This window comes from Struthio camelus, chromosome 15 (genome assembly GCF_040807025.1).
Source record: "Struthio camelus isolate bStrCam1 chromosome 15, bStrCam1.hap1, whole genome shotgun sequence".
NCBI lineage: Eukaryota > Metazoa > Chordata > Aves > Struthioniformes > Struthionidae > Struthio > Struthio camelus.
In genome coordinates this window covers 16,740,113-16,766,505 of record NC_090956.1, presented here as the reverse complement: position 1 = coordinate 16,766,505, position 26,393 = coordinate 16,740,113, and the positions used below count along the sequence as shown (strand labels likewise).

Genomic DNA, 26,393 nt, shown 5'->3' with positions numbered 1-26,393 from the left:
AAATACATAGCTCCCAAGACGGGAGCCTGCTCTTCATTTCTCTTTTACTGCTCTATCACAGGCAATAAGCACAAGCCAAATTTCCTTTTTTTTTAAATCTCTCTCTGTTTGGAATCAGAATAGGACCTGATCCTGAGGGTAACGTATTACATTCTTACCAAAGCGAGAGGGCTACTAGTAACGTTATGTGTCTTCGTGATGGCGCCTATCACGCAGAAGGCTCTAGCTGCAAGAAATGCTTCCTCACGCTGTTCATCATCGTGTGAGGGTACAAAAGCCCACTTTAGCTCTATGTATGTCCTGCACAAAGAAAACAGCAGAAAATCATCACTGAAACAACAGAGGTTTCCCTCCTCGCCGTGATAGTAGAATCAGGCAGGAAATACTTCATCTCTCTCTCCTATTAATTGTCTTAATAGACTGTTGAATAACTATCAGCATGGAGCTGAATGAATAGCAAGTGAATAGCAAGTTGACGTTTTGTTTTGTTTTTTTTTTTAACATAATTTCAAAAGTGAAAAAACATTTTAGTAGCTTAGAGAATCTGTGGTAACTGTCAAAATTACCAATAACGTTTGTCTTTCATCCCAGTAATTCTGTGTAGGCAGCTCCGTGCCCGCTCTGGGAGGGAGAAGCGCGGAGAAGCACTGTGGGGCCGATCGCAGAGAAGTGCCCAAAGAGGGGCCTTCTTGGAAAGCCCCTTCAGGAGAAGGCCGGTGGGAACACTATCAAGCGCACCACGGGAAAGGACTGTATTTTTAGGTGATGTCCAGAACTTTATGAAATATCTGCCACTGGGCTGCTGTATGAGTTCACACGTGCAGTGCTTGTGAGGCTGCATGTTGTGTGTGTGTGTGTGTTTTTTTTTTTCCTCCTGATAACGGGAACTTGCAGGAGTGTAATAATCCTATAGGGATTACAGTTGTTGATCAGGAGAGTTATCAAGGAATCGCTGGCTCTCATGAGCACTCGTGATTCCTGAGGGGAAATTCCAGAGAGAGTCTAATTTGCAGGCCATTACTGGTGCAATGGCAGACATAACCAAATGCAAAATATATCTATATATGTATTAAATTGTGTTGCCTATGTAATATGTAAGGTGTGTGCATGTCAGTAGTTTATATTTGCATACTCTCCTGAGCCCCCACCAGTAATGTCTAGCAAAGGCTAAATGAATTACTAGATTTTCTGTGTAGTATCAAGCAGTCAGCCTGCATTAACAATGACCTTTCACCATAATTGCCAAGAGTAGTCTCTCTGTATCCCCTTGTACAAATTTGATAGTCAATGAGGGGAGGGTGGGAGAGTCATGAAACTGAAACAAAGTGAAAGGTTGAAAAGGTAAAATGCTCTCTAAAATGGTTATAAGCAGATTTTAACATCTTTATTTCATAACGTAGGTAATGAGAGGAGCTGGTGACACATAAGATTAGCCTGCTCTGAAAAGAGAGATTGCGGGGATGAAATATAGTACAAAACTACAAATGTACCATAAAACTACCCTATTATAAATTTCAGTGTCAATATTCTGGTATTGAGTTTGTCATCAACGGGGGGGTTTGGGTGTCTTTTAATATGCACTGATCTATACAACCTGAAGCTTTGCAAGCTAAAGAGAAAGGGAGATCAGCCGAGTGCTCCTGGCAATGTCAAAAGTGAAGCTGGATTCCAGGAAAGAGGATTTTTTCTCTCAAAATTAGTTAGTAATATACCTATGTCTCTGCATAGCTCACAGAGGTGCTGCTCTACTCAAAGCTCTCTTTAGAGTAAAAATTAAGAGACCTAGAGGGCTTGGGGTCATTAATGGTGCCACAGGACTTTCTGTAGAAAGTGGCTTGTTAGCACTACTGTTCTGACTAACTTGTGTAATTACTTTCAGCCAACTTAAATTACTCTTCAGTTTCAATTGTAGAGGGAGATCCTGGGAGCAAAATCTGATGAGGTTAACCAGGAGGAGGTTATAGGATCACAAATGATAAGCACTTACATCAGGAGCAAAACTTTACTAATGGAGGGTTCTTCACTCTGCCAGACAGAGGTTTCACAAAAGCTGCTGGTGATGGGAAGTTGAAACAGGAGAAATTCATTTTAGAAAAAAGGTGCAGTTTTTTCAGTTGTGGAAGTGAGTAGTCAATAGTGAGAATCTCCCAAAAAAGATCGTGAAAAATTATTTATAGAAATGTTAAAATCAAGTATGGATATCTTTTAAAACCAACTTTGGATAATTTTTAAAGGATAATTCTAATAAACATTGATTTTAGGCACTATTTGTTATACAGAAGATGAAGCTTGTACAACAGTATTTCATTGCCTTCTATTGCATTAATGAGAGCATTTCCCTGCACTTCTGCTTCTTAGCTCGGGATGTTGCTGTTGGGTCAATGGCCATGGCCTTTTCAGCTGAGGTAGTGTGTGGGCATGCAAGTAGTGAATGAAATGGTCTTTTTTCCTTTGGCAGTAGATGAGAGATACTGTAGATTTGCCATTGGCACCTCGTGCTTTCTGCTGTGATGTGCGTCTTGTTTAGAAACATTTTCTCGCCATATCATACCTATTTTAAATCATATGCCTTTAAATCAGTTTGAACATAATTCATAATATTAGAATGAATAAACCTACTACTTTATTGCATGTAGAATACCTAATCAGTATTTATGTTACGTAGGATGAATCCCACTTGTGAAGAGAGGCCTTCGTTAATTTATTAGTGTCTTCACCTGGCTTCAGTTATAAAACGTTCATTTCATTCAAGAGAGAAAAATCCATGTCCCATGAATGTTCATCAGGCCTCTTCTATGCAAACTTATTCCTATTTAGTTGGAATAAGTTTGAATGATGAAGATATTTGTCAGCAATTATTGTTGCATAAAGACTTCCACCATTTTCCTGGCAGAAAATAGCCTGGTGCTTTTGGATCTAAAAGGCTTTGGAAACTTAGGGAAGCTGGAGAAATCATAGACTTGGCTTTAATAAAGGGGAGAGAAGCAAGCGTTGTGTGTTTAATAAAGGGGAGAGAAGCAAGCGTTGTGTGCTTAATAAAGGGGAGAGAAGCAAGCGTTGTGTGTTTTGGGCTGCATTTGATTTGCCCTGCTCTCAGCTCTGCTTATGATAAACACGACCAGTAATGATCCCTGATGTTTTTGAGCTTTACACCTGCAGCAGGGGTTCAGTATCAGGCACTGTGGTGGGAACCCCAAGTTAATAATTACTGAGATAGGTTTGCCTAGATCTGTGTCTTCCAGTGAGCTCCTCGAAGAAGAGCAGAAGGCTTTCAAATTTAGGGTAGACAAGTTGTACTATAACGTTCAACTTTAAACAGGAAAAATCCAAGAGACGAGGTAAAACAGAGTTGCGATAACAAGGTTCGTAAGCAATTCCTGTTTGTGCACTGTGTTTGCCTCCAGTCAAATCTAACTATATACTAGCAAACTGCACAGTTCCTCCTGGTTCACAGGGGCTTTTTCTCACATCATCCCGAGGCGTGGCTGTCTGCTTAATAGGTTGCATTGCCCTCTCCTTGAACCACCAGCCCCTTGCTGCGACTCTCTCTTACTTGCCAAGCCACACGGCCTACAGCCTGCTCTGCGAGACGCGTTGGGTTCTCCTGAGGGAAGGAGTGTTCTCCCTGTTCCTTCACCGTTTCCACCAGACCCCGTCAGCCCCTTTTAGAGGAATGGATTATACAAGTTGCAAACAAATCCGGAAGGCAGATGTTCTTTGCCTGTGGCAGGAACAGCCATGGGAAATCTAAAGAAATGGAAATTCCCCTTCCTCCTCCTCCGCTAGTAAGAGGTGTCCTGAGCACAAGGCTCCACTGATGTTGCTTTGTGGTCAGCTGGCTGTCATTCATTGCAGCAGTGTGTATTCTCGCCCCCTTCCCTCCACCCACTTTTCTATGCCCCTGTCTTTCCTCCCAAAGTTGGGGATGAGTCGGTTCTTGTACAACGTGGCCATATGGCTAATTTTTAAGCAGTTGCCAGGGGCCTTGGAGCAGCAATCTGCCAGGACTGCTTGGCCTCATGGGGTGGTTATTGCACAGGGAAAGGGAAAAACCCTGCAGCTGTCAATGAAGCAGAGACCCTAGAGATTGCCGGGACAGGTTTTGCCAAGGTTGCTTCTGGTCGGGTAGAGCCTGGAGGAGGCTGTTGTTCTTTCTGCTGACTGCGTACTTGCAGTCGCGTAATGCTGCATCTCGGTGGAACCTTTTTAGCTCAAGAGCTCTCGATGGAGAATACAGTGGTGTTTCGGGGGCAGGTACTGGAGCTTAGAATGAATGTCAATGAAGTTTCCTACTGCTCGCGTTCATAGGCATTTTTAATATATATTTGTTAAGTCTTCTAAAGTTGGATTTAAGGATTAGTTTAAAGGGAGGGGGGGTTGGCAATCATATTTATATAAACAAATAGAAATTGCTTTCTGCATGTTAATTGCAATTGCACATTTCTGTTTTCACATGTCATTAATACCAAGCTGTTTATTATATCCCAGCTAATAAGAAATAAATCATAATGGTTTTTAGCTATGCTACATAATGAACAAAAGGATGAAAGTATTATTGCTGTCAGCACTTGCATTAGAAATTATATTTTTGCCCAATAAACAGACGATTTCTACAATTTGCAATCTAGAGGAAAACTCTGTTATGTGCTGTTGAAAAGCATCCTAATTTAATAGCAGAGAGATTTTACGCTTTGCTATACATTTAGCACACAATTAGTTGAAAATTCTGAACTGCAAAATCATTCAGGCTCAGTGGTTTGTGGAAGTTTCCATGATTGTAAGTGCAAAAAATAATGCTGAAAATAATGAAACATGATTCATAATTTTCAAGAATAAAACTACAGATGCACCAAAATGCTTCTACAGAGGCTACGCATCTACTGATAGATTTTACCAAAAAATCATTCATTAAATAGTCCTGATTTTTTAAGAATAACTAAATTAGAGTTCATTTCATGTGTTGGCATTATAACATAAGTAGGAAGTATCCATTACCTCCATTACCTAGAAGCGTATCTCAAGTTCCTTATACAGCCCGGTATTAGTGTCTGATCTGCAGCAACATCAGTGTTGCCTTATACTTTCCCAGGAGGTAACTTGGTTATTTACCTTCTTCATCACCAGAGATGGAAGGACTTTCAAAATTGGACATGAAAGCGAGTTTGATTATTTCATTTCCTTAACAATTCACATAACGTTACTTTTTGCAGCAGCTTTTTCCATTGGCTGCTGTTCTCAGCTTTAGTACATACCTTTAACTAGTTCCCAACAGAGATGGAAATATGCAGAGCTGGCAGGTTCCTACCTTTGATTTTCAAAAAGCTTCTTAAGATTTTGACTTAACCCTCTCATCTCACCAACTTGATTGAGCTGGAAGTGTGTTGTAGAAATCAAAAGTGATACATTATGAAATGAAAGTGAAAGAATTTTTCAGCATTTACCCTCCATAGACCGCGTTTGAGACTGCTGGTGTTACTGCTCTCCCACTTTCCCTAATCCACATTCCTCACAAGATACACATTAGGAAAACAGTAGTGACGTTCTTATGAACTCATCTCGGCATCTTGGACAAGTTCTTCCTTTATTAGTAAAACTTTGTTTCTTCATGTTCCGTTAGTGTGATTCTTGTATTTTTCAAATGCAATGCTTGGTCAGGGTTTATACTGAAGAAGAGGTCAAACTTGTATGTGTGTAGGTATCTAATAAAGATGGATTTAAAGTGGTAATGAATTAAAAAGAAATCCATGTGGAACATGGAAATTTATTGGATCTTAACTCATCTTGCGCTCTTTATGCCATCTGTCTGCCTTCCTTCTAAACATCTAGTATAATCGATAAATAATTTCCTCAATTTGTCGTACGTGTTTCCAGTAAAAGTAGTATGGACATGCCTGTATGAACCAAGAAGTCGTTACACTTACAGACTATTGTCTGCCTGTAGTCATGATCTTAAAGACCACAAGTTCCCGAGTCTCATGTTTTTGTATTTTCAAAGGAACTGTAAAGTAAACTGAGTTACTGTTTACTGGTATCTTATATGTACTGAGTTATTACATTGTTCCTCAGCTCTTATTTGTCACTCCGAGGCAAAAGGAAGGGTTTTTTTTCTTTTCCTTCAGTTAAGACTGGGTGGGCTGTGGGGTAGTGCAGGGTGGAGGGGGCTGCTTCGTGCTCGAGCCCTGGGTGCTCCTGCAGCTAGACCGGATAGCTGAGGCTTCCTGGTAGGTTAGGAATCACGTGTGCGTGGTTCCTAGGTCTTACTCTTAAGAAGAGTTAAGCAGCCAGATTTTAAAGTCAAAACCACATTTTCCTCCAGGACTTACTGCTGACTGCTGTTGCCTTTTTAATCCTACCCTTTTAACTTGGGCATCCGTTTTCAAGAGTCATCTGTGAGTTTTGCTTAAATTCTCAGCTTTTCTGCAGGTAGAATAGGGTGTTCAGAACCTGCTTGCTTTCTGCAGCATATTGCAATAGCCACTTTTGTTTTACCAGTAACCTTTGAGTGTGTTGTAGGCTTTCGGGGAAAGCTGTTTTGGCCAGTGTTAAGCAGCAGTATGTGGAATAGGTGTTTAGTGAGCCTTTCTGAACTGTCCTGATGTGTTTTGCATTGCTTACTGTGAGCAGGACACTTGGTCCAGTGAGCAGGGTGACCCTTTGCTAGTCCTATGTTCCCATCTAGTGCAGGACATTTGAGTCTGATACGTATAAACATTCGGTCGATGATCATCAATCACAAGGTACTTGTTGCAGAATCCTCCTGTATTGCCTTAATGCGATTTTTCACTCTATTGCTTGTACTTATGGGCAGACAGCATTTATTGCAGAAAATTATGCAAACAGGCCTTTCTACAGTTCCCTGGTCTTCATGTGTATGAGACTACCAAATTGCTCTTTAGGTATTTACATGAAAAAGCTTACTATTTGGAAAGTGCCATAGTTGTTTGACCACGGTGAATCAGATGTCTGTCTGTCAATGTAGTGTCTCATGTGGAAAAGCAGGAACATTTTTTCAGGAGCAAAGGCTCGAGTTTGCCTTAGGGTGAAATTCACCTCTTTTCACAGATTAAGAGTGATAAAAACTGACTAGACGAACCCAGACAAGCAAAAAAAAACAAAAAAACCCACCCCATAGTAATCAGAATCACTGAATGCTAGTAATGTGACCCGGGGCCGTTACCTGTCATTCGTGCCATTAGTGCTCAGAGCTTTATCTTGGTTGCACGGCAGCTAATGATTCTTCCGAGGGGAATTCCTAACCACAGCTTACCCTGAGTTGAGATATAACCTCCACTTATTCTTACTTTGAGATCAGTAAATATTCTTCTGAGCTAACCTTCTGTTCAATACTGCTATAATGGTATTAATGGTATAGCAGTATTTGTCTCCAATCTACTACGTCTGTTTAAGTTTTGATCTGTTAGCGTAAGAAGCATGATGAGAGCTATGGAATTTGAGCTGAGCCCAGTATAATGCTGAAGTTCAAGTTGGTCCTATAGTCACAGTCATGCTGTAGCTGGGTGTCAGGATTGTGCCTGTGTGCACTTAAGTCCTCGGTTCCCTGGGTGGTTCAGGAAGTCCTCGGCTAGTCATGCTGCAGGAGCTCCTCTGGAGGGATTTTGGATGGGGCCAGTGATTCCTCCCATAGAGCAATTCACATGCTTCAAAGTGTCGATGAACTCCCTGGGTGGAGGATCTGGCAGTCCCCGAGCCTCTCCTGAGTATTTCCTGCTGCAGAAGTTGTGCAACAGGTAAGATGTTTGTAAATAGGCAGTAGAGAGTGTTCCTGCGGGAATGGTAATATCAGATAGTCTTTTGGATGTAATTAAGATAGCTGGATGTTTTGTATGCAGTTTAAGATTAACAATAGATCACATAGTAATAGATCCCTACTGGTTTGGGGAGTCTCATGATCCAGCTGAAGGTGCTGTTGCGAGGTCCCTTGCAGTGGAGACCCCCGTCACGATTGGGACAGACTGGCCATCCAGTTCAAGAGATTTGATTCCCCGAGCAACCATTTCCCTGTGCTGAGCTCCCAACGGATGAGAGGCTTTGGGATGGGGATGGTTGTGTTGTTTGTTTGTTTTTGTTTTTTAACGTCAGTCTGTGAGTATCTGTGCAACAGAAGCAAAACTGAATTCAAAGCAGAACTTCCTCGAGGGGTGTTTCCCTGTGATGCTGGCTCAGGAGACGAGGTGGGCCTGAGCCCCCTGCCAGAGGGCGCAGGGGCACGGACCTGAGCTCTCCGGCTGCTCCCGGGGCTGGAGGGGGCTTGACCGGGGTGAGGCTGCTCGGGGCCCTGCCCCCAGCTGTGACTGTACGTTTCGGCAACGTATTTTTGCATAAAATTAGCCTCACTCAATCCTGGCGATCGTAGCGCTGTCGCAACGAGAATGCCTTGTTTCTTTGGTGCGATCCGGGCTGGTGGGCGAAGGCGGGACGCTGCACCCAGCCGCGGTAGTGGTTTTGAATATAAATAGCAATCTGAGGAGGTATCTAAATAAAAAACACTATTCATCTAGAGCGTGCTCACTTTTTTATTTGTTGAAAGCCATCAGAAGCGATATGGTGTTAGTTATTGCTAGGGTACCGTTGCTATGGTAACCGCGGCACCTTCTCCTTCGACGCGCCCAGGAGCTGTACAGCTCCTTGGGGGCAGGCGGCAGATGCGTCCGAAAATGGGGCGTCTTTGGTGAAGGAGGCGTTGGCCTTCCTCGCGAGAGGTGGCGTGTTGCAGCAAAGCTGAGCGGGCCCGGCAAAGTGCCGGGGGCAGGGGCCGAAGGAGAAAACCTCGTCCCGTGTGCGGAGACTTGCTTTCCGCTCAGTTGACTCATTTTTATCGTTGTTTTCCCGTGGCGGTTTTGAAACGTGGCGTGTTTGAGAAACCACGGAGACCAAAACTCTGCAAATTAAGGACCTCCGTGCCGAGGGTTGTAAGAGTCCTGCAGACGCGACAAGTTGATTATTAGAGAGAAAATGCCACCCCCGTGTCGTCGGGGTAGGGGCAAAGCCCTGCTGCCGCCCGGCTCTCCAGGCCGCCTTGCTGCTGCCTGCGCGCAGAACCTGCGTAGCGTGGGCCCCAGCGATGTCCTTCTGGCTGCCGTTTCCCGTTTCGTTTGCTCTGCAGCGTCTCCTGCGCTTTGCAAGGGGGTTCGCGTGCCGACGTTGCGTGTGCAGGCATAGTCTAAAGGCAGGGGGGGTTTATCGCTCTGTACGTTTCCGTCACTGCTCTTCCAAAATTACGTTTAACAGCACAGAACTCTGTAGAGCCCAGATCCTTAGCGGACTCGATTTTATGTGCAGGGTGGTGTTTTGTTTTGCTTTGGTTTTTTTGGTTTTCTTAGCATTGCGGTTAGTGCTGTGCTGGAAACTGATTTTTTTTTTTTCTTTCCTCCTATTTTAGGAGAACCCCAAACTAAACCCAAGCAAAACGGGGCAGGGAACACCAACCATAAGCTTACGCTGCAGTAAACAGAAAATTATTTGTTTTTTGATGTTTAAGTTTTACAAGGTAATAGTAAAGGAGATTAAGTGAAGAGTAATTTGGGCCCCAAAATGAAGAGGTTTAGGCGTTTAGATGGCAATAATATACTGAGCTTTCTGGAGTGTGGCAGTTTTGTTGGGGGTGTGGAAAAAGAACTATTAAAAAAATTAGGGAGCATTACTATATACTAATGAAACTTTTTGTTGACAGTGATTCTGCCTTTCTTCTCAGAAAAAAAGATTTGGCAAATTAATCCATTCCTGATGACTTTTGAAGTGCAATATGGGGTAGGTAATACGCAAGCCAGTTATTGTCTTTGATTCATTTTTACATCATTCTAAGTTATTAAAGCAATTATAATTCACCATTCACAGGACTGGAAGAAGTACTATATGATTTAAATTGCATGGAACACTTTACGCATAGCAATCCCCAGTGATTTTAAGGGCAGCATTAACGTGAATAGGGGGAACAGGGTTTGATCTAGTCTGATGATAAAATGTTGTGATGGAGTGAAAATGCAGAAGAGTTTTAGGAATAAAATTTTGAGTCTATAATAAATAATGTGAAATACATGTCTCTAAGCGCTTTTAGATATAATACCGTATTTATCATAAAATAATATTGTCTATAGCGCTAGTGGTATTCATTGCCATGTGTCAAATATTAATAGTTCCAGTAAAAGTCGGCCCAGAACAAATTTACCTTTGGAGTCGGGAACCGCAGTGCGCGGGGATGCTGCGGGCCGCTCAGCGGTCTCACCCGGAGCAGATCGCGTTAGCCGCGTGAGCGTCAGCCTGTCCTCCTAGCCGCTGCGCCGTACTTACCTTGGAAAGTAAAACTCGGGAAAATAGCAATGGCGATTTAAATTCTGTTCTGCCATAATGAAGGTATGGAAAAAGGTATGGAACTAAATGGGGAGCAAAACGAAAGCGTGCTGAGTTTCGTTCTCAGCTAAAGGCCGGTTTGGCAAGGAGCCGAGGGCTGTTGCCCTCCTCGTTCAAACCGCTCGGGCAAATGCTTCGCTTAGAAGACGCCGGAGCTCGTGCTACCGCTGCTTTGCAAAAATCTTTCGGCGACACAAAGGAAAGGAGCGTAAAACAGGATTGTACAGGCGTTTTTGTGTTAAAAACAGCTTTATTCTGTAAAGAGGTGTTTGACTTTACCAGCCTGTTTAGATGAAAAAGTATTTTGAAGAAGAAACGGGGGGAGCCGCGCGGGCAGAGCCAGGGCAGCGTCGCTGCCGCGCTGCGGAGCGCCTGCCCTCCCGGCAGCGGCAGCGCTTCGTCTCCTGTGCGTCTGCGGTGGTTTGCAAGACGCTGTGGTGGGTCTCTCACGGTATTAGACGTACGTCGAAAACATCTCCTTGGGAGCTGTAACTGAATCTGCAAACAGAGGGGATAGCAAAAGTTTCCCAAAATCGTCACTTTAGCTTTGCACCTACTTTAGTCCAAGTGGTCGGCTGCAACGAGAACCGTGCAGGGCCCGTCCTGGCGCACGCAGGCCTCGGCCCTTCTCCGTCCGTTCGTCCCTGAGGGTGAAACGCGCCACAGAGCATGCAAATCCTCTCCTAAACCCCCCGTGCGTGCAAGCAACGTCGTCAACGCGACGCAGCTCTCCCGGGGACGGGCGCGCTGCTGGAAGCCCTGGTCGCAGCCTGCGGCCGGGGCCGCCCCTGCCGTCGGGGGCGCCCGCGCTGCGCAAAGCCTTCCGGGGTGCTGCCGGTACCAAGGGCCTGCGGGTAGCTCCCCAACGGCCCGCCGGTGCGCTTGCCGCGCCGCTGGAAGCGGCTTGCGATGGTCTGCCGAGCAGGGCAAGTGTTGCCCTCCACCTAACCCCGACAGCAAGGGTAATGGCCGTTCAAGAGGCCAATGGATCTCAATAAAAAATGGAAATGGTTTTGCCCCTTCATTTTAATTAACATTATGTCTACAGTTCTATGGTAATGGGTAATTAAGTGAGTTACCTTGACATTGGAATGCTCTTGGAAATAATTTACGGTGCAATTTCATTAGGTTAAAGACATTTGTCTGTTTTATTTTTGAATGGGAGTTTTGTCATAAATATTTCTGATTATGATTTATGCATAAACTCATTATTATTTACAGAGTCAGGATTTTACAAATCGCAAAATTCATTATGTGCATTTTTAAGGTCTTTTTGTGATCATGCATATAACCATCTCATCTATTTCTTCAAAGACACATTCCTTTTTTTTCTGGAGCATCAGCTAATCTGTTATTCTGTAAGCGCATCAGATGCAGACAGGCGCGCTCATGGCATGCTATTTTTGGGATAGCACAGCAAAAAGTTTTGGTCCAGCAGGGTTTTGTTTATTACACTTCAGAGAAAAATGTTAATCAAAAATATACTCCAATAAAACCTGAAAGAATTATAAAAAGGCAATTTTTGCATATGTTTATTCACAGAAACTGCATAGCATATGCTTTTCAAACAAAGTACAGTATTCCCCAATAGCCGCCTTGTTCAAGCACAGCTAAGTTGTAGAATATATTCCCTTTATAAAAAAATGTATTGTTATCTAATGAACTTTCTAGCTCTCGTAAGGATCCTGTCTTGAGCTTGAATCTTTTTGTGTATCTACGTATAGAGAAGCAGAGGGTGCATGCAGGCGTGCTATGTCCTTTTAGCTGTGATGTACCATAGGAAACAAATTTTGGTAGTTCTGTCTCTCGGCTTGGTAGAGGATCCTGACCCTGATTCAAAAAATGCTGAAATATGTTTAATGTTTGGTTTAGTTTGCTCTGAGGAGATACTGCAAACTCTATTGCAAAACTTTTATATTTGGATAGCTGCCCGTAGCTCAGATAAGTAATAACAGAATTGCAAAATATTGTCTTATTTTTGATTTAACAAGTATAATTCTGTCAAAGTTGTGCATTTCAAATATCTCTTGGAAGCGGTGACAAAAACTGAAGACAGTTATTTATTCATGGTTTCTGGTAGCACTGTCTACTGTGCGCGAGCTAACGGGGGCCACGGTTTCCTTCGAAAGGGCTATCAGTCAGATTAGTCTTCAGACATACTAACAGAGTTTTTAATGCCACGTCTGTCAAAGAATTTTTGAGAGATCTAGTACTTTTGTGATGCAAATTACCAACTGCATCATGAGAACAAATTGCACATTTGTTCATTTTAAGGTATAATAAACTGTCTTGTTCTAGCGCTGCTGGTTTGCATGCGTGGACAAGGGGAAGGAGCAGGTGAGGAAGAGAAGGGGGAGTGATAATTCTTCAAGAAACGATATTTTAGGGCAATATTAAAATACATGGTTATATGGGATACAGTGATCTATGAAGAACACTGCATGTGGTATTGGTGCAGGAAAAGGAGTAGCAGTGACTTACGAAAGCATGACTTATGAAAAGTCTTTCTGGAGCATCCTAAATACAGTAAATGATTCCAAATCGGTGCGTGCAACTGGGAGGTTCTGTCCTGGGGAGAGTTGTTCTCCAGAAGTAAAGCCCAATACAGCAATTTCTGGCAGATAGTTTGGCTCGTTCTCATTTTTCTTGCTCTTTCCAATTCCACCCCCCCCTCCTGCAGTAGCCACTTGAAATAAAGAAGGTTTTAGGATCTTCGAGCTCTGATAACCCGGTGCCCCGGTGCTCTTCCCCAGCCGGAGCGGTGGGATAGCTCAGCCCAGCAGGCACCTCCCAGGGCCCGGGCTGCCCGTGCCCCTTGGTGGCTGGCTCCGGGGACTGCCGGCGACGCAGTGCCTGCGTGCCAGGCGGCCGAGGGCACCGCGGAGCTGGGAAGCCTGGCAGGCTGCCATATAGATAAGCACCAAGCTGTCAACATTTTTGGTTCTGCAGAAATCAGTATTCAAGCCTCTCCGTGCCACTGTGCCCTATGGGGAAGGGGGGGAGAGGAGGAGGAACTGTATTGCTGCCTGCACCGACCGAATTCCCCAAATGGAAACCTCAGATTATTCGCAGAATTGCAAATCCAATTTCTACAGGGCCTGTAGTGCGCTGCCAGTCTTATTTACAAAGCCTTGGTAATTGGGTGAATAATTTTTGCAGGGAGTTCATCTTAAAAGGATCATAAACCTCAAAGATTTCTTTTTAACTCCTTCTACTAACCCTATAAGACATCTTATTTTAAGCATCAACCAGAAAAATAGTACCTATTTGCACTTGCTCCGCAATTATTGTATTTTGACTTCAGAGAAACACATTAAAAGACAATTCTTACACTTTTTTTTTTGCCTTCTCTCTTAACAAGGAAATATTGCAGTTTTGAATGTTTGTCAGCATTATTTTTCCTTTATAATATTGAATCATACATTGACTTCAGTGGGAGCAGAGACGGACAATGCTAATCCGTAGCCTAACCTAAGGTAAGAACACGTAGTCCATCGAGAACCGCCTTGCATTATGCTGCCAGGGCTATTTAATCAGGGAGAACGAAATGAGCACAGCAGTTAAGTTTCTTAAAAGTCTCCCTGTCTTCTTCGTGCTCTCTCTAAAGATTTTCCTTCTGGCAGTGTCTCTCTCATGTGTCTTTAGGCCCTGTGACAGAAATGGATCAAGTGCAGCTTGCCAAACCAAAACATAATAGAAAATTTTTAGAAAGGCCAGTCATGAAATCGCTTAGTTAATGCGCATGCTGAGAAAAAGAAACAAGATTCAAAATAAAATTGTAGTCAGGATGTTTCCTCTACTTCAAGGATTTATCATATATGTTCAATACTATATTACCTGTTTAAAAAAAATGCAAAAGTTAAAATATTTATACATTGTTAACCTTGTTACGATGTCACATAAATATTTTATTTATGTACATAGTGTTACTGAAAATATTATTGTAGCCTCTGCAGTATATATTACTATTATAGCAAGAGAAATTTACATACAAAAATGATGTTTAAAGCGTAGCTTTAAATGAGCATGAATGAGAAGAATCAGTTCTTTTACCTCTCATCTTTCACGCTTGTTCTGCAAGCTAAAGCTAATGTGATGTGCGCAACGGTTGCCTGTGACTTCCAGCTTTAATCCGTGTTGAGTGTTCTTACTGAGTATGGAATACGCAACACTGAAATTTCCCTTGTCGTCTTAAAGGGAAGAGTTTGTCGATTTAACCTTCGTGAACAGCTGGATGGCTCAAAACGCGCCTTGTTGCCTTTTGCTGCAGAGGAGAGGGTGGAAAGGCACGAAGCTCGCCTGCTTCCGCCGGGAGCCGGCTGCCCGCTCCTCCCCGCTCGCGGCGCGCACGAGGCCTCGTGCCGTCAGCCGGCACCCTCGCTCCTGCTTCCCCCGAAGGTCGGGGCTGGCAGCTCCCAAGCTAACGTGAATGTGATGGACAAGCCCGCCACGCTCACAGAGAGTTTATCAGAGTCCTACAGTCCTTGTGCTGAGGAGTCTTTTCCTTCTCTCTTTCTTCCTTTCTTTGTTTTTAAATAGAACACAAAGTATGAAGGCTCATAAGTAGGAAGGATTCATCAAAATCTCTAATTAAATACATGACAGCTGGTGAATTAGAGCATTTTGTCTTAGCACTGCCATCCTGTAATACTTCATAATCCTGAGAGTCCGAAGTATGAATTAATTATGCTTGTAAGTATCCTGATACCCAACTGAAGGGGGGAAAAATAATCAAAAGCATCCCTAAAATGCCTCTGGGAGAGGAGACAGTACTGCTAATAATGAAAAACTGGGACCAAATTACTGCCAGATTACCAGACTTGACTTTGGAGAAGCTTTGATTTAGAAAATGCTTGTTCTTATAAGACTCTTTGGTTAAAGAAACTCCTTGTTTATAAAATTCTGTTTTAAAAACAAATTATTGAAAGCACATGTTAAATACTAATTCCAACTGCTAGCACAATGAAATGCCATAATCCTCAGTCTTGCAAAGACAAATGGGATCAAAATTTTCACTTGTAATCCTGTTGTCTTCAAGAAGTTGGAACTTTAGAGAAGTTTGTGCAGCTCCTCCTCTGGTGTAAGCTTGTTTAGCTTTGCTGATGAATAGGTTTTAGCTGTTTGTGTTATTTGAGAGGAAGAGGAATATAACCAAAGGAGAAATTTTCATGCCAGTGTTCAGGAAATTTAGAATATTGTTAAATTTAAATATTTCAGAGTTGGATCGGTTGAGTTTGAGTCAATGACAAAAGGGTGTATGTTCTTGTGAAAGTATTTACTCTTAAGAATTGTTGCTCCATCAGTAATCCAGATCTTACGAAAACATTTCTAAAGAAAAATTTTGAATGAACCCATGATTAATATTAGTCTTGTTCTCTATTCAATTGTAAAATTAGTGCGTATATGTGAATGGTTTTGGTTTGTATTGTCTGACATACGGTTTCCACTGGTGACATGACAGTTCAAGGTAAAGGAAATAGTAGTCTTTACCCCTCTGTCTTAGATGTGCTCTTTGTCTTTGTCCTTCGTTGGAATCAAAGGTAGATAAAGGCTGCAGGTTTCAGAATCCCCTTCCAACCATGGGGTTGTGCGGGGATATTTAGAACTTAGATGCAAGTATATTGAAATGAGAAGGAAAACAAAAATAAATTACTGCAAAACATATTATCAACCCTTTTCTATTATTCAGGTGTAAGAGGCAGGAAATGGTGGTGAGGTTTTCTACAATGTGTTCTTCAACTTGCCTTTCAATTTTTTTTTAAATTCTTTCACTATGACAGATTTGTTGAAGTCCATAAAGGTGTTCCACACCTCTTGAAATAAAGCCGTCTTAAGCAAACGGAAGTATCCAACTTTATACACGGTGCAATCTTTGTTGAAGTTTTGGTCCATTTAGTGTATCAGTGTTGCATCTTTCCAGGACCTAATTATTTTTTCCTGACAAGACTTTATTTTTTTTCTGAGAATTTCTAACTTAAAATCTTCTGGATAAAATATACTTTGCAAACTACAAAGCCAGTATCATTACCTTTTTATTCCCATACATTTTGAACAAAATCAGATTTCTAAGTGACACACAAATATGGTTTGCAAGCATTTCAGCATTTCCTTGTTGCAGCTGTTTTCGTTTCTAATGTGCCGCACAGAAAAAATTTTTCTTTAGTATTTTCCTTTCTCTTTGTCATTGGTTTCACCGATTCATTTTTGATTAAGCAGCAATGCAATTATGTTTTAAACTTGTATGTTCTTGGTGTTTGGGATGTGTTCAGAATCAGAATGAATTCTTTATAGGTGACTGTTTTTCCTCATTCTGGTCAGCAGATTTTGAGATATTAGCATTGCCACTGAGACTGGATGAGACAACGTAACACAACGTTGGTATTAAAAGCCTGGGAACTTCCATACCCCTGAGTCAGGATCACTTCTTTGAAGGAATGTTATAGCCACCTTTTGAATTACTTTATTTAAATCCGAAGAAAGTACTGTTTATGTACCACAGTTGTTTAGTAACATCATTCATGAACTAGCACCTGATTACTGTTGGCATTGAAGGAGCTAGAGTAAAAGTATAGCCCCTGAAACTCAAGTATTCAATGCTCTAGCTAGCACTGAAAAATAAATGTAGTCTGTAATGAACAAGATAGGTGGAAGTCAAGGAAACAAAGATACTTGTAATTTCCCAATGTAAGACGACATGAAGAAAATGACAAGTTTGAGAAACTGTAACAAATACCTTTTCATTGACAAAGGCACCCGCTTAATGGTATGCTTGTACGAAGTAAAACCCACTGAGTATCTTTTAAATACATTGTGCTGTCTCTCTTGAATGGTTTTGCTTTTTTCCCTAATCCATCTGCTAGTCTGCCATTTTGATATAAGGAACCGTGGAAAAGCCCACTGGTCTTGGATCAGCTTACACTAAAAAGACTTTCACCAGATTATATATTTGCATAGTTTTGATGGGCAGAAGAAATGGTGATCAGGATGTTCTCCACTGCAATCTCCAGTTATCACTAGTCAGCGCACCATTCAGATTTGTCTTTTTTTGTGGACCACGAAAAATCCTTTTTTCCATCTAAAAACAGGACTGTGGAATCCTTCAGGCTGGAAGGAGCCTTGAGAGGTCCCTAGTCCAACCTCCTGCGCAAAGCAGCGTCCACACTGAATTCAGGGCAGGTTGCTCTGGGTTTTGTCCAGTTGAGTCTTTAAAACCTCCAGCCACTCTGAACAGCCTGCTCTAGTGCTTAATTATCTTCAGAGTGATTTCTTTTTCCTTATAGCCAGTCAGACCTTCTCCATTTTGAATTTATGACCATTTTCTCTACATCTACATACCTAGCATGCGCCACTGTGAAGCTCCATCTTCTTGGTAACTTCTTCGGTTTTGAAGGTTTCTGCTAGGCTCCCTTGAGCCTTCTCTTCTCTAGGTAAAACAAACCCAGTTCCCGCAGCCCCTCCTCATGTGCTCTAACCCCTAACCGCCTTGGTGGTCCTCTTTTGGACTCGCTTAAGTTGTTCTACACCTTTGTTGTACTGAAGGAACTAAAAATCGGACACAGCATTCTAGGTGTGGTCTAATGAGTGCCAAATAAAGGAGAATAATAATTTCCCTTGATCTGCTGGCTATGCTCATGTTGGTACAGCCCAGGCTGCTGTTCAGCCTTTACCACTGCCAGGCCACGCTGCTGGCTCGTGTTTAGCCTTCTGCCCACCAGGCTCCCCATCTTTTTCAGCGGAGCTGCTACCCAGCCAGCTGGTCCCCTGCTTGTATCTTGACAGGCTTAGTCCACCCTGGGTTGGGAGCCTTCTAGTTGCCACCCATTTAGACTGTAATGTCCCAACTTGGATACAAGGATGCTGTGGGAGACAGCGTCAAAGGCCTGGCTGAAGTCAAGGTAAACAACATCTACTGCTCCCCCCCTCATCCGCAGACCTAGTCATGTTGCCACCGAAGGCAATCAGTTTGATCAGGCATGACTTACCTTTGTAAGTCCATACTGAGTATTTCCAGTCTTGTCTTTCCTACCCCCAACCTTGCACACTTGAGCAATGTTTCTGTGTTCCTCCTCTGTGGCTTGTTCTTGCTTCCACCTCTGGTATACACCCTATTTCACTGGAGATCAGTCACGAGTTTCCTGCTTAGCCAAGTCAACCTGCTGATACATTTATGCTTTTTCCCGAATATCAGAATGGGCTTTTCCTGTTTTCGGAGAGGTTTGTCCTTAAAGACTTGCAAGCTACTTCGGGCTTCTTTGCCCTTCAGAGCTGCCTCAGATCCTGCCTACCATTTCCCTGAATAAGCCAAATGTTATTTACCTTGATGTTTGTCCACACAGGTTGTAAGCGCTACAATTCATATGTCCAGTTTACACTCCAGGCTCCTTACCTGGATATACTTTGCGTGAACCATCACACTATGCCAGGAAATGTGCTCATGACACATCATGGTGTCTGTAGTGTCAGTGGAGAGCTGTTGCTTGTATAAGAGAATAGGTATATGATTCACTTCTATAAGCCAGCAAATCAGTTCGGGAAGACAGATTTCAATCTTAAACTAAGACTAAGTGAAATATTTCGGTTCATTTTGACAGTGAGAAGTATTTCTGAGTAGACAGTGTCACAACATTTCATTTCAAGTAAATACACCAAAATGGAGAATGTATAGATTGAAATTCCTTTAAACTTCATATTATGGAAAAAAGTATCGATGCTGCCGAAGTCTATCCTAAAGTGGAATGCAAATAACTATACATATATGAGAAATCTTGGTATGATGGGGCTGTTTCTATGAGGTCTAGTTAACAGATGAAGTGCCAGTAGATGGCACTCAGGAATCTATAATGTTATTCCATATGGGACTTTCTGTGACCAATACAACTTGATGTTATCCAGTGCTATATGCAGCTCTTAACACACAAAAGGGCCTACATGATTTCTGATGTACAAATATATTTATACATGATGGCAACAACTGATTGATGCAAGAAATTAGACTGATGAATGGTAAGATTTTATAAACAGTTGGGATGGTGTTGAGACCTAGTTCAAAAGTTCTGACCTGTTTACTGCAAAGAGGGCTGCAATATTATTTATGCAATAAAAAATTATGCTGGTTAGTTGTCTTTTGTACTGGGATCCCATAATGCTATCCAGTGGCACAGAATATATCGTTTAATTGGTTTTCAGTTTTGATTATGTTCACCAGCAGTAGACTCAGAGTTGCCAACTGTAATTAAAATGTTCAAAACAAAACAAAAAACATTTCAGAGATCATTAATACTGAGAAACATTTATTTTCCTGTGAACTTCAGTACTACTGCACCGAGGAAAGCTGAATGTTTTTTATCCTTAGAAATTCACTTCCTTGAGTTGTTTGGATTTGCAGTGAAATCATCATTTTCCTCTTAGTGCAGATTTTTCTCAATGAATAATACAGATGACATTTGAATAATTTACATTAGTAATTAGGGGATTTTTCAGCTTTGCAATATAGCACAGGAATAATTTGTTCTGATCTCCTTTAAAGGAGGCTAGATGCTCTGTGAACAGAGATAAAAATTTTGCACTGGCCTCTTTATGGGTACCACTAAATCTTTGGTCCCCTGTGTACATGCTCAGGGACCAGGGAGATAAATCTATTACTTGTACAAGACTCAGGTTATCTCCCTGACTCCTGCTACCTTGGGTTTATGTTTAATCGTCTTTAGAAACTGAGCTGGTATGCAGAGATAGAATGGAAAAGGCTCTAGTCCTGTGGTCTCAGGTGAACATCACGTATTTATAAAGTTCCCAGACTCCACCCTTTGCTGCTTCTGGAAGGCTATTTCAGAGGCTTACTCCTCTGATGGCTAGAAACTTTCTCTTAGTAAGCCTGAATCTATTGACTGACTGTTTATATCTACCTGTTTTTATGCAAACAATGTCCTTTAAATTAAATAGCTTTTCTCCTTCTCCAACCTGTACCGTTCTCAGGTAGCTCTCTCCTTGGCAGCTGTATCGCCTCTGAGCTTTTGTATGCTGGAGTGAACACACTCAGCTCGTCTCTCGCATGGAAGCCCTCCTTGCCCGGATCACTCTGATATGGGTTTTTTAAATACCTTTTCCAATTTCAGTTCATGTTTCTCTCTGAATTGTTTGCAGTAATCAACAAGAAATTTTACTTATGCCTTGTACAATACAATTAATATTTCTGCTTACTTACCTCAGTAACATGCTTGGTGCATCTTAAGTAATAGCTGTTGTGTGGCCTCAGTCTGCCAGTTCCAAATACTCCCTGTTGCATCAGCTGTAACTCATCCAGGTCCTTTTTGCTCTTCAGGTATTTCTTTGATTAGTCCTAGCATATAACAGAAATCCGTGTTGTTTCTGGTTGCAGGTGATTAACAGTCTCCTAGAAATGAATGGAAGTTAGTTCTTTTTTATCTTGGGATTTTGGTTAACCAGAATTCATTCCTATGGGATGAAGCCATTCATATGGGAACCTTTCATTTCTCTCTGAAGAACAGTGTGATATTTTCGGTCAGCTATGCAATTATTATTATAAAAGGATTTGATGTGTAGTGCACTAGTGCACACTTCCATACCTGTTCACAGTGAGGGGAGAAGGGAGGATGTTGTCATCAGCTGCAAAAAAGTTCCCAGCCAGTGTGATTAACCTGGATTGCAGTCCTCTCCTCTCTGAAGCATCCTCAGACCATTTCAGAAGTTGTTGGACCTCTCGGGGACAGAGCAGTTTGAAGGTGTCCTACTGGCTGGGTCAGAGCTTTCTTTGCTATTTGTAAGTTTTTGAATGAGGACGTTTTTTAGGCGTTGTTAATACAGATGTATGCAGGCGTGTTTGTTGGTGGGGTATACCCCATTGCTCATTTGTTTCTAGTCAGTTCTGTTTCTAGTCAGTTCTAGTCAGTTTCAGTCAGTACCCCATTGCTCATTTGTTTTAAGCCATTGCTGCTTAAAAATACTGCAAAACACTGAATAACAGCCTATATTTGCAGTCTTTTTATATAGATGCGGTCGTCCTTTCAGTGGTGCGCTATGTAAATCTTGCGAAAGATTCATCGATGTGGATATTGCATGTATATACATCTACAGCTGAGCTGCTGCTTACACTTCTTTTCATAGTCAGTTGAGGCTTTTGCCTAACTTCCCTTGAGCCACACGTCTAAAACAGGTTAGATGATCTGTTCTTTGAATATCCATGTTTCTCTTGATTTGAGTATTAAGGGGCTCTAAAAACTATGGATGTCCAAAGTCGGCAGAAGGGAGCCTTGTCTTGTGTGGGTGACTCTGCGCTACGCACCATATGGCAGTGGACCTGCCCACCAGTCAGCTGGGCAGCAGTGAACACAGTTTTTTTTAGGAATGGGCTATAAGCAATTCCGATTTAGTAAGAGATCTGAGCAAATAATTGAATGTCATTGGATGAAAAGATTAAAGAGTCTTTAAAATTAGCCACACGCTCAAATATGCTACTGAATTGTACTCCTAGTCAAGAACATACTTGCTTATTGGAGACTTCTCAACAGTAGTAAAATTACTCATTTTTGACAATTCTAAATGAAAGAGGGCTGGGAACCCTGTGTAGACTAAAACCATGCATTGCACCTTTTCTTAAAGCCTTTACGACAGAGAAATTACCGGATTTTTTTTATTATGTAGATGACGACTTGCTTGAAACATTGTGAACCATCAGCTTGGCAAGATCTTCCTACACTTTTGTTAGCTAATCAAAGACAGATTGCAGTCAGGCACCATGTCTAAATTTATTAAGAAAATTAATAGACCATTTAAATTTTACTTGAATTAGGCTAAGAAACAATAAGCGTTTGCACCAGCAGCTACTCATTAGTTGTACCATTGACCTGGAGCCTGCATGTGTAATGAGAAATTGGCACCTAGATTATAACCGAAACAATAGTGCTCCGAATTCCAGTCTGGATCGTTAGAAAAAAATGACGAAATATTATACATCTGTCAGATTTTATTTTTCATATTAGTCCTTCTGTGTTTATTATGGATCCTGATGTCCAGGTTTTGGGGTTTGTTTGTCCACTCTGGTATTTTCTCTTCCTTTGCTGTCTTGTAAGCCTTTGTAGCTGCTCTCTGTGAGAGAGCATTTCATTTATTCATTTATTTATGTAGCATCTGTGGAAAGTGATCAGCTTGGTTCAGATTAGAGAAACTAATTGTGTGGGGTTTTTTTAATGTATCTGTCTTTCTGAGCTAGATTCCCATGAAAATAGTCTTGCAAAATTTCAGTGCATTGTGGATGGTTTTTAGCACCCTTAGTGTTTCATGAGACAATAATCTGTATTTGCCTTATGTTTATGTTTTTAAACCTAATGAAAAGGAGCAAAATTGTGTTTGTTTGAATTATGTGACTTTTTTAAACTTTCATTCAGAGAATTTATGCCTGGATTTGATTTTTTGCTTGAGGTCAGCTTTCACTTTTATCTGAACTACCTTAACAGTCTTTACTAGGAATAAAAGTGTGCAGTTCTGATTAGTTCACCTGAGAGTAGTGTTCAATACTTTTAAGAAGGTTATATAACTGAATTTCACTTATTTTTAAGTATTTCTTCTGTCTTGGAATTGCAGACCCGATCAACACTTCTGTATAGGACTGACTTGCAAGTTACAATAATTCTGAATAGCTGAAAACAAGGTAAACTGTATTTGAAAATCTGCTCTTTTGTGTCCATCTCAGATGTATGTAATGCTAAACTGTACTGTATAAACAATTTTAGAAAAGGCATTGATTATTTGTTACTCCATTGCCTAAGGAATAAGGATTAATAGCATTATCGGTATAGTTTTGCACTTTTCATTATACATGGTCAAATAATATGCTTTTAAAAAATTTGTCCTTTGCCATTTTAGATTATATAGCCAGCTAGAAAAAAGCGGTCAATTGCTAAGAAAAAAATTTTGTTCCTATTGTCCAAAGAAATTTAATTTCCAGTGCATGTTTATGTTGGTTATTGGCCCCAGCTTCCACCCCATTCCCAGATTAGCTGTCTTGAGACGCAGGCAGCAACCGAAAATATTTAGCTTAGGGGAAATGAGCCGTTACTTTGAGTAACACATTCCTGCTGCCTTCTAGCCACAGGTCCTCAGCACTGCTAATTACTTTTGGTAGATACCTGATTCTCAGGTGAGCTACGATTTTAAGCGGATTAGGGGAGGATTTCATGCAGTGCCTGGGCTTGCAGCTCTGCAGGCACCACGCAGCAGTGGGGCTGAGTCAGTGAAGTGCAGGGCTTTGGGGGTAAAACGTGGCCAGCTCTGCGTCCCACCTTGCTGTGCCTCCTGGGGCTGTTGTCTCAGCAGGACTGGTGCTTAGCTCCCATTTCTGGGCATGGAGGGTGTCAAGCTGAACTGTTTTGAGTTGGGGCCATCGGCTTCAGCGTTGCCTCGTTGCAGTGTGCAATCTAAATGAGGTTCATCCCCTGGTAGATGCCAGACACCAAGAGGAAGAGAGATGGTTGACAGTATTGTCAGCAATTTGGGACAGATATTTCAAAACAAGCCAGTACTTATCAGGCAGCTCTAATATAGTATTTAAAGTTAGAGCGGGAAGAAAAGCTTAAATGAGTCCATGTAGGCAATGTCCCTTCTGTGCCCGCTCCACAGCTCTCGAGGTGTCTTACCCCTCTCCCCTGCTCCGCGATCAGAGCTCCCCTTCCACAGTCTCTTCACGTGGGAACTCTTCGTTGCCCAGTCACCTCGTCTCCGCTCTTCGCTGCCAGTTCTTAAAAGTTTATGTCAAACTAACTGGTCATTTGAGCCGACTCTGTCCTGTCGGCAGGCGCCTTTTTTAATAGTTTGGTCATGCCACCCTGAGCACGCCAACAGTGGCTTTTTGCCGTTCTTCTAGTTCAGAACAGACTTAATCCCTTCAATCCCAGCAGGTAGAAGTAGGCAGTGAGAGAGGGAGCTGCCTTATGCCCGTTTTGCCTCAGTGCTATTGCTGAAGTTGCCACAGGAGTTGATGGCTGCTCTACCGCATGTGGGGGAGGTTACAAAAGTCAGGATTGAATGTTGTTTGTTTTTTGGTAAAGTTTTAGGAATTTACAATTTCGGTGATTCCAAAACTTGAAAGTTATGTTATTCGTCCAGATAAAAGCTGGAAGGATGGCGTGCGGATGATACTAAAGGGGTCTCTTAAATGCTAAACTAAATACTAAATGGTAGGCGCTGACGGCTTGTGCTCAGGACTGTAGCAGAAGCACACGTAGAGCTCAGTGAGGCAGCGATCTCTGATCTCCCCGAGCAGTTGTTCCCGTGCTAGAAGGATGTTAATGATGTTTTACCACCTAAGAGGGGGATGAAAGGAAAGCATGGGAACACCTGAGCGTGTGTAATTTAAATGTAATAAAATCACACAATATGAGTTCTAAGTAGAAAAATTAGCATCACTAATTATTGCTCGCTGATTATTGCTGTAAGCTTTTTTTTTTTTGAAAAAAACAAACTTTTTAAAAATACAGGCTGCTGGTGGATTCGAGCGTCAGGATAAATACCTGACGGCGCGTGTGCTCAGATCGCTGCCTGGCAGCAACCTCAGCTCTTTTTCTGCCTGTCAATTGTGTGTTGTGCAATTTGATTCGGGACTGCTAAGAGGAAAGACTGGGCAGCGGGTGGGTATCCAAGAGTCTTTGTTATAAAGGGAACCACCCTGGTTTTGTTTATTGATCGTCATGAAAAAGTAGAGCATGGCATGGACCGAACTGTTGCGATTGGAGCAGGTACGCAGGTCAGGCGGGAGATCAGAGTGCCTACGTGCCGTGGGCTGCTCTCGGATGGTCGTGCCTTTTCTGATGGAGACTAAGGAAGTTGCAAATCAGAGAAGTGCAGAAGGCTCCTCTGGTGCTGCAGGAAGGCCTCAAGGTTACCGAGCGCATGGGTGACATAAATGCAGCGGAGCATTTTAATTAGATTCTTTCACCAGAACTCCTGACCTTCTGTGCAGCACATTAATGTATTTTACTAATTATAAATGCAATTAAAAAGTACTGAAATAAAATTAAGCTGATCTATCTAATTTACATTAAGCACTTTCAAATTATGTAGATTTTCAAAGTCTTTTTCTTTCTCCCCCCCCCCCCCCCCCTTTTTTTTTCCAATTTGTGTTTCAGGATAAAATTGTCTGCATTAAAACAGCTGGAAAACCAACCTTGTAGCAAAACAAATTTCCTTTCTGTGATTATTCACAGTGTGCGTTAATTTTCGAGGCAGTAATATGCTTAGCTATCGTTAGGGCAGTGACTCATACAGTAGGGACCCATAAGGGCGATGGGTGCAATGGTGGGGACTGTAAGGGCTGCCTGTTTCTCAGTTTTTTCCTTATGGAAACAGGGGTTCAGAGGCTAACTAGGCAAGAAATACTGATACGGTGGTTGAAAACAGTAGAGATTTATAAACAATGCAGAAAACGGCAGAAGCAGGGTGCGAATCGTACAGGCAAAACATCTGGTGTGTCTAGTGAGTAAAGCGGGCTGTCTGCATCACCTCTGCCATCCACGTTGTTTTGGTAATACTGCGGGAGAGATTTTTGAAATGTGAAAATAGAAAAATAATAGCCTTTCATTATTGTTGATTATTTGTCAAGCGTTTAAAGGGTGATAGGCACTGTATGGAGAACATAAAAAGACAGTCCTTGCCCTGGAGAGCTTATGATCTAATTTTAGATGGGCTGCAGAAACAGAGGGTGACACTAAAATGCTGAGCACAGACTAGGAAGGACCAGTCTTAAAGTAGGAAAATATGTAGAGCTACTCAGGCATTTTAGTTGCTGTTATTCATAAAACCTTTCAGTAATGAAGGATTAATTTCTAAGACCTGTGCATTTTAATGAGAATTCTCCAGTTTTTCACTAAAAAGGGAAACAAAAGCGCCTCAGGTTTTGTGTCCTGTTCTATCCCTTGTCTAAAGAAGTAATATATAAAAAAAAGTAGTTGAAGAGAGGAGGAAGAAAAACTGAAATCTGAATAGGTTCTGCCCTAGAGTAAATGAATAAAATTGAT

The 26,393-nt window shown here is 42.0% G+C and overlaps 1 protein-coding gene and 1 long non-coding RNA gene across 16 annotated transcripts in view; one reads left to right on the top strand and one right to left on the bottom strand.

The window, feature by feature from the left end:
• RBFOX1 (RNA binding fox-1 homolog 1) overlaps positions 1 to 26,393 on the top strand; it is a 1,498,714-nt gene that overhangs the window by 353,731 nt on the left and 1,118,590 nt on the right. The window lies entirely within an intron of this gene.
• On the bottom strand, positions 10,778 to 21,247 carry LOC104147562 (uncharacterized). Of its 2 annotated transcripts, none has more exons than XR_694913.2 (3): positions 20,952 to 21,247; positions 20,570 to 20,758; positions 10,778 to 10,866 (listed from the first exon to the last, which is right to left on the bottom strand). It is a non-coding gene; the product is annotated as an uncharacterized lncRNA (long non-coding RNA). The 2 variants fall into 2 exon arrangements; XR_694914.2 differs by lacking the exon at positions 10,778 to 10,866 and adding an exon at positions 12,002 to 14,891.